The sequence below is a fragment of the Piliocolobus tephrosceles genome, chromosome 1, assembly GCF_002776525.5.
Source record: "Piliocolobus tephrosceles isolate RC106 chromosome 1, ASM277652v3, whole genome shotgun sequence".
In the NCBI taxonomy this organism is placed as follows: Eukaryota; Metazoa; Chordata; class Mammalia; order Primates; family Cercopithecidae; genus Piliocolobus; species Piliocolobus tephrosceles.
In genome coordinates, this window is record NC_045434.1 from 95,693,313 (window position 1) to 95,702,119 (window position 8,807).

The 8,807-nt window shown below is 41.3% G+C and overlaps 1 pseudogene across 1 annotated transcript; it reads right to left on the reverse strand.

Moving 5' to 3' along the window:
- Positions 1-652: 652 nt before the first annotated feature.
- Positions 653-1,537, reverse strand: LOC111543833 (annotated as a pseudogene). Its single transcript, XR_002731962.2, has one exon. The product of XR_002731962.2 is annotated as an SAP domain-containing ribonucleoprotein pseudogene (transcript).
- Between the last annotated feature and the right edge of the window lie 7,270 nt (positions 1,538-8,807).

Sequence of the window (8,807 nt, forward strand, 5' to 3'; positions counted from 1 at the left end):
CAGGATATACAATACACTCATTAACTCACTATTTGGAGGATGATCCTGACTCTGCCTCTTTACAACCTTCAGAGAATCTTGCCTCTCTCAGGCTTTCCATCCTAGGACCCTGGATAGCTCAACCTTCCCCAACCATTTCTGCCATTTTCCACCTTGGTCTGAGTCATGCGGATGTCTTGTGCCTGATCAGCCCAGTGTTGTTCCTCTCTTCCCATCTCTCTCATCTTTTCATTCCCTACTCTTTGCATTAACTTGAGAAACATTTGTGTGTGTGTGCTAGCTTTAGTGCCCTCATTTTGTTACCTTGGCTTGAAGTCTGCTGTCCCTGCTGCTCTATTTCATTTGAGTGAGGGAGAAGCCTCATAAAGTTTTAGAAGAGCTTTTTAAGAATTACAGTCCCTATATCTCTAAGGTTTTCCCAGGAGCCATTCCATATGAGAAATCAGGCTAAGCTTGCTAAACTTGTACAGTTGACCCTTGAATAACACGGGGGTTAGGAGTGATGACAGCCCCATGCAGTCAAAAATCCATGTATAACTTTTGACTTTTTCAAATCTTAATTATAGCCTACTATTGACTGGAAGCCTTACTGCTAACAAAAACAGTTGATGAACACATATTTTGTATGTTATATGTATTATAGATGACATTCTTTTTTTTTTCTATTTTTTTTTATTAATAAGCAACATAATCAAAAACAAAAACACAACAACCTTAAAGCTGAAACAGCAATAAGTCAAACTGCTGCCGCAGTTCACGGATGTACCTGGGGTACATGCTCCCTCATTGCGAGGCAGGACGTAGGCACGTGACTGTGCATTTAGGCATATATGTAACCAAGAAGAATGAGAGAAATGGAAAACACTGGAGAACAGAAAGTATCAAGAACTTTTCATCAGGCAATCCCAAAGCGCTCTGCTCTTTTCCTCTTCTTTGCCTCTGTATCCTCTGTGGTTCCAGTTCCAGCTGAACTTGTGACAATCCCAAATCGCTCCTTCCTCTTTTTCAGTTTCTCATCATCTTCAGACTTTCTGGAGATTGAAGAGACATTCAAACCAAATCTTTGAGCTCTTTCCTTCAGCTTATCCAAGTTAACCATAGGTTTGTTATCAGATGACAGACCTTTTGTTGGAACTGAAGAAATCCCAAACCTAGCTGCCCAAGCAGCTTTCTTACTCTCCAAGCTCACAGGTACATTGAATCGTTCGGCCCTCTTCTGCATTCTCTCAGTCTGTGGTATTTCAGATGTAATTTTCACCACTTTCTTCTCTGCTGCCACATCAGCAGTTTTTTCAGGGGGTTCTTCCTCTTTGACAGGCAGCTCAATGGGCTTTGTTTCTTCTTCCTCTGTTTCATCTCCCAGTACATCTTCTTCATTTGCCTCCTCTTCAGCATGTTCTTCAAGATATGCCTGGAGTCTGTGGATAAGATCTTGCTTTATTCCCTTGGTCTCCAAACCACGAGCAAGACATTCTTGCTTTAGTTCAGCAAGCTTCAGCTTATGGAGCTCCACCGTTTCGGTCGCCATCTTGTTACCCCTCCTAGATGACATTCTTATAATGAAGTAAGCAAGAGGAAAGAAAATATTTTTAACAAAATCAGAAGGGAGAGAAAATGTATCTATTTATTAAGTGGATCATCATGTGTTCATCTTCATTGTCTTCATGTACAGTAGGCAGAAGAGGAGGAGGAAAAGGAGTTGCCTTGTCTTACTGGTGGCAGACTCAGAAGAAAATCCACGTATGAATAAACCCACACAGTTGAAACCCATGTTATTCAAGAGTGAACTGCAGTGTGAGGGTTTGAGTCAATCTAGTCTGGAGCTAACTGGGTTTGCGTTTTGCTGTTGCTATAATAGTCTTCAAGTTCTTCTACATTATTCTGTTCGTAGGGTGGGGCTGGTTTGCCAGGTTTTGTTAATGTCTCCACTCTCAGGTTTTGGTGTTTCCTTTGTGAAGTATCTCTAGAGGACCCACCACCATGCTTTCCATTCTTCTAGCTGCAGACTCCTCTCGTAATTGATACTTATGATACTGCTTGGGAGAAGGAGTGGGAGCACTATCTTTTGTTCTGGTGCAGTCTCATTCTTAGGCAGGTCAGTTGTTTTTGAATTTTTTGAAGTTTTGTCATGTAAGTGTTCCTGCCTTTCTTCCAGCAGTTTGGGACCTCTAATGGTCTGGAACCAGGATGTTTTCTTGTTCCTTCCCATTGTTTTTCTCCTCCTCAGTTGCAGTGGGTTTTCACCTGTGCCTGAAGGCAGCAGGGCTTTCTGCCCTTTCCGCAGCAGGTAAGGGCTCTTTTTTTTTTTTTTTAAATTATACTTTAAGTTCTAGGGTACATGTGTACAACGTGCAGGTTTGTTACATAGGTATACATGTGTCATGTTGGTGTGCTGCACCCATTAACTCGTCATTTACATTAGGTATATCTCCTAATGCTATCCCTCCCCACTACCCTTCCCCACAATAGGACCTGGTGTGTGATGTTCCCCTTCCTGTGTCCAAGTGATCTCATTGTTCAATTCCCACCTATGAGTGAGAACATGCGGTATTTGCTTTTCTATTCTTGCAATAGTTTGCTGAGAATGATGGTTTCCAGCTGCATCCATTTCCCTACAAAGGACACAAACTCATCCTTTTTTATGGCTGCATAGTATTCCATGGTGTATATGTGCCACATTTTCTTAATCCAGTCTGTCACTGATGGACATTTGGGTTGATTCCAAGTCTTTGCTATTGTGAATAGTGCCACAATAAACATACGTGTGCATGTGTTTTTATAGCAGCATGACTTATAATCCTTTGGGTATATCCCCAGTAATGGGATGGCTGGGTCAAATGGTATTTCTAGTTCCAGATGCTTGAGGAATCGCCACACTGTTTTCCACAATGGTTGAACTAGTTTACAGTCCCACCCACAGTGTAAAAGTGTTCCTATTTCTCCACATCCTCTCCAGCACCTGTTGTTTCCTGAGTTTTTAATGATTGCCATTCTAACTGGTGTGAGATGGTATCTCATTGTGGTTTTGATTTGCATTTCTCTGATGGCCAGTGATGATGAGCATTTTTTCATGTGTCTGTTGGCTGTATGCGTGTCTTCTTTTGAGAAGTGTCTGTACATATCCTTTGCCCACTTTTTCATGGGGTTGGTTGCTTTTTTCTTGTAAATTTGTTTGAGTTCTTTATAGGTTCTGGATATTAGCCCTTTGTCAGATGAGTAGATTGCAAAAATTTTCTCCTATTCTGTAGGTTGCCTGTTCACTCTGATGGCAGTTTCTTTTGCTGTGCAGAAGCTCTTCAGTTTAATTAGATCCCATTTGTCAATTTTGGCTTTTGTTGCCGTTGCTTTTGGTGTTTTAGACATGAAGTCCTTGCCCATGCCTACGTCCTGAATGGTATTCCCTAGGTTTTCTTCTAGGGTTTTTATGGTTTTTGGACTAACATTTAAGTCTCTAATCCATCTTGAATTAATTTTCATATAAGGAGTAAGGAAATGATCCAGTTTCAGCTTTCTACTTATGGCTAGCCAATTTTCCCAGCATCATTTATTAAATAGGGAATCCTTTCCCCATTTCTTGTTATTGTCAGGTTTGTCAGAGATCAGATGGCTGTAGATGTGTGGTATTATTTCTGAGAGCTCTGTTCTTTTCCATTGGTCTATATCTCTGTTTTGGTACCAGTACCATGCTGTTTTGGTTACTGTAGCCTTGTAGTATAGTTTGAAGTCAGGTAGTGTGATGCCTCCAGCTTTGTTCTTTTGGCTTAAGGTTGTCTTTGTCTTTTTTGGTTCCATATGAAATTTAAAGCAGTTTTTTCCAATTGTTTGAAGAAAGTCATTGGTAGCATAATGGGGATGGCATTGAATCAGTAAATTATCTTGGGCAGTATGGCCATTTTCACAATATTCATTCTTCCTATCCATGGGCGTGGTATGTTCTTCCATTTGTTTGTGTCCTCTTTTATTTCACTGAGCAGTGGTTTGTAGTTCTCCTTGAAGAGGTCCTTTACATCTCTTATAAGTTGGATTCCTAGGTATTTTATTCTCTTTGAAGCTATTGTGAATGGGAGTTCATTCATGATTTGGCTCTTTGTTTGTCTGTTACTGGTGTATAAGAATGCTTGTGATTTTTGCACATTGATTGTGTATCCTGAGACTTTGCTGAAGTTGCTTATCAGCTTAAGGAGATTTTGGGCTGAGACAATGGGGTTTTCTAAATATACAATCATGTCATCTGCAAACAGGGACAATTTGACTTCTTCTTTTCCTAACTGAATACCCTTGATTTCTTTCTCTTGTCTGATTGCCCTAGCCAGAACTTCCAACACAATGTTGAATAGTAGTGGTGAGAGAGGGCGTCCTTGTCTTGTGCCAGTTTTCAAAGGGAATTTTTCCAGTTTTTGCCCATTCAGTATGATATTGGCTGTGGGTTTGTCATAAATAGCTCTTATTATTTTTAGATATGTTCCATCAATACCGAATTTATTGAGAGTTTTTAGCATGAAGCGCTGTTGAATTTTGTCAAAGGCCTTTTCTGCATCTATTAAGATAACCATGTGATTTTTGTCTTTGGTTCTGTTTATATGCTGGATTACATTTATTGATTTGCATATGTTGAACCAGCATTGCATCCCACGGATGAAGCCCACTTGATCATGATGGATAAGCTTTTTGATGTGCTGCTGGATTCAGTTTGCCAGTATTTTGTTGAGGATTGTTTCATCGATGGTCATCAGGGATATTGGTCTAAAATTCTCTTTTTTTGTTGTATCTCTGTCAGACTTTGGTGTCAGGATGGTGTTGGTCTCGTAAAATGAGTTAGGGAGGATTCCCTCTTTTTCTATTGATTGAAATAGTTTCAGAAGAAATGGTACCAACTCCTCCTTGTACCTCTGGTAGAATTCGGCTGTGAATCCGTCTGGTCCTGGACATTTTTTGGTTGGTAGGCTATTAATTATTGCCTCAATTTCAGAGCCTGCTATTGGTCTAATCAGGGTTTCAAGTTCTTCCTGGTTTAGTCTTGGGAGAGTGTAAGTGTCCAGGAAATTATCCATTTCTTCTAGGTTTTCTAGTTTGTTTGCGTAGAGGTGTTTATAGTATTCTCTGATGGTAGTTTGCATTTCTGTGGAGTCGGTGGTGATATCCCCTTTATCATTTTTTTATTGCATCTATTTGATTCTTCTCTGTTTTCTTCTTTATTAGTCTTGCTAGTGATCTATCAATATTGTTGATCTTTTCAAAAGACCAGCTCCTGAATTCATTGATTTTTTGGAGGGATTTTTGTGTCTCTATCTCCTTCAGTTCTGCTCTGATCTTAGTTATTTTTTTGCCTTCTGCTAGGTTTTGAATGTGTTTGCTCTTGCTTTTGTAGTTCTTTTAATTGTGATGCTAGGGTGTCAATTTTAGATCTTTCCAGCTTTCTCTTGTGGGCATTTAGTGCTACAAATTTCCGTCCACACACTGCTTTAAATGTGTCCCAGTGATTCTGGTATGTTGTATCTTTGTTCTCATTGGTTTCATAGAACATCTTTATTTCTGCCTTCATTGCGTTATGTACCCAGTAGTCATTCAGGAGGAGGTTGTTCAGTTTCCATTTAGTTGAGCGGTTTTGATTGAGTTTCTTAGTCCTGAGTTCTAGTTTGATTGCACTGTGTCTGAGAGACAGTTTGTTATAATTTCTGTTCTTTTACGTTTGGTGAGGAGTGCTTTACTTCCAACTATGTGGTCAATTTTGGAATAAGTGTGATGTGGTGCTGAGAAGAATGTATATTCTGTTGATTTGGGATGGAGAATTCTGTAGATGTCTATTAGGTCCACTTGATGCAGAGTTGAGTTCAATTCCTGGATATCCTTGTTGACTTTCTTTCTTGTTGATCTATCTAATGTTAACAGTGGGGTGTTAAAGTCTCCCATTATTATTGTATGGGAGTCTAAGTCTCTTTGTAAATCTCTAAGGACTTGCTTTATGAATCTGGGTGCTCCTGTATTGGGTGCATATATATTTAGGATAGTTACCTCTTCCTGATGAATTTATCCCTTGACCACTATGCAGTGGCCTTCTTTGTCTCTTTTGATCTTTGATGGTTTAAAGTCTGTTTTATCAGAGACTAGGATTGCAATCCCTGCTTTTTTAGTTTTCCATTTGCTTGGTAGATCTTCCTCCATCCCTTTATTTTGAGCCTATGTATGTCTCTGCATGTGAGATGGGTCTCCTGAATACAGCAGACTGATGGGTCTTGACTCTTTATCCAATTTGCCAGTCTGTGTCTTTTAGTTGGACCATTTAGTCCATTTACATTTAAATTTAATATTGTTATGTGTGAACTTGATCCTGTCATTATGATATTAGCTGGTTATTTTGCTCACTGGTTGATGCAGTTTCTTCCTAGCATTGATGGACTTTACATTTTGACATGTTTTTGCAATGGCTGATACCTATTGTTCTTTTCCATGTTTACTGCTTCCTTCAGGGTCTCTTGTAGGGCAGGCCTGGTGGTGACAAACTCTCTAAGCATTTGCTTGTCTGTAAAGGATTTTATTTCTCCTTCACTTATGAAACTTAGTTGGCTGGAAATGAAATTCTGGGTTGAAAATTCTTTTCTTTAAGAATGCTGAATATTGGCCCCCACCGTCTTCTGGCTTGTAGAGTTTTTGCCGAGAGATCTGCTGTTAGTCTGATGGGCTTCCCTTTGTGGATAACCCGACCTTTCTCTCTGGCTGCCCTTAACTTTTTTTCCTTCATTTCAACTTTGGTGAATCTGACAATTGTGTCTTGGAGTTGCTCTTCTCGAGGAGTATCTTTGTGGCATTCTCTGTATTTCCTGAATTTGAATGTTGGCCTGCCTTACTAGGTTGGGGAAGTTCTCCTGGATGATATCCTGCAGAGGGTTTTCCAAGTTGGTTCCATTTTCCCCATCAGTTTCAGGCACCCCAATCAGATGTAGATTTGGTCTTTCCACATAATCCCATATTTCTTGGAGGCTTTGTTCATTTCTTTTTACTCCTTTTTCTCTACACTTCTCTTCTCACTTCATTTCATTCATTTGATCTTCAATCGCTGATACTCTTTCTTCCAGATGATCGAGTCAGTTATTGAAGCTTGTGCATTTGTCATGTAGTTCTCATGTTATGGTTTTCATCTCTATCAGTTCTTTTAAGGATTTCTCTACTTTGGTTATTCTAGATAGCCATTCATCAAGTCTTTTTTCAAGGTTTTTAGTTTCTTTGCGCTGGTTACATAGTTCCTGCTTTAGCTCTGAGAAGTTTGATCGACTGAAGCCCTCTTCTCTGGACTCATCAGAGTCATTCTCCGTCCAGCTTTCTCCTGTTGCTGGTGATGAGCTGAGTTCCTTTGGAGGGGGAGATGTGCTCTGATTTTTTGAATTTCTGGCTTTTCTGCACTGTTTTTTCCCCATCTTTTTGGTTTTATCTGCCTTTGGTCTTTGATGATGGTGATGTACTGATGGGGTTTTGTTGTGGGTGTCCTTTCTGTTAGTTTTCCTTCTAACAATCAGGACCCTCAGCTGTAGGTCTGTTGAAGTTTGCTTGAGGTCCACTCCAGACCCTGTTTGCCTGGATATCAGCAGCAAATCTGCAGAAGATAGAATACTGCTCAATAGCAAGTGTTGCTGTCTGATTCTTGCTCTGGAAGCTTTGTTTCAGGGGTGTACCCTGCCATGTGAGGTGTGAGGTGTTGGTCTGCACCTAGTGGGGGATGTCTCCCAGTTAGGCTACTCAGGGGTCAGGGACCCACTTGAGCAGGCAGTCTGTCTATTCTCAGATCTTAACCTCTGTGCTGGGAGATCCACTGCTCTCTTCAAAGCTGCCGTATGGGGGCATTTACCTCTGCTGAGGTTTCTGCTGCTTTTTGTTTAGCTATGACCTGTCCAAGAGGAGGAGTTTACAGAGACAGGCCAGCCTCCTTGAGCTGTGGTGGGCTCTAGCCAATTTGAGTTTCCTGGCAGCTTTGTTTACCTACTTAAGCCTCAGCAATGGCCGGCGCCCCTCCCCCATCCTCACTGCCACCTTGCAGTTAGATCTCAGACTGCTGTGCTAGCAATGAGGGAGGCTCCCTGTGCATGGGACTCTCTGGGCCAGGTGTGGGATATAATCTCCTAGTGTGCCATTTGCTAAGACCCTTGGTAAAGCATAGTATTAGGGTGGGAGTTTCCCAATATTCCAGGTGTTGTGTGTCTCAATTTCCTTTGGCTAGGAAAAGGAATTCCCTTCTCCCTTATGCTTCCCAGGTGAGGCAATGCCTCACCCTGCTTCAGCTCTCGCTGGTAGAGCTGCACCCACGGACCAGTGCCACCTGTCCAACATGACCCGGTGAGATGAACCCAGTAGCTCATTTGAAAATGCAGAAATCACCCATCTTCTGTGTCACTCATACTGGGAGCTGGAGGCTGGAGCTGTTCCTATTTGGTCATCTTGGGCTGAATCTTGCTCTGTTGCCCAGGCTGGAATGCAGTGGCATGATCTCGGCTCACTGCAACCTCCGCCTCCTGGATTCAAGTAGCTGAGACTACAGTTGTGCACCACCACACCCGGCTAATTTTTTGTATTATTAGTACAGATGGGGTTTCACCATGTTGACCAGGTTGCTCTCAAACTCCTGGCCTTGTGATGCCCACCTTGGCCTCCCAAATTGCTGGGATTATAGGTGTGACCCATCGCACCTGACCAGGTTTTTTTTTGTTTTTTTGTTTTTTTGTTTTTTTTTTTTCTTCTTCTTTCTTGCAATAGAGGAGACAGGTCTGGTTGGGACTCACTACCTTTTCCATGCAGTAGCTGTTCTCATTCCTCAGGCC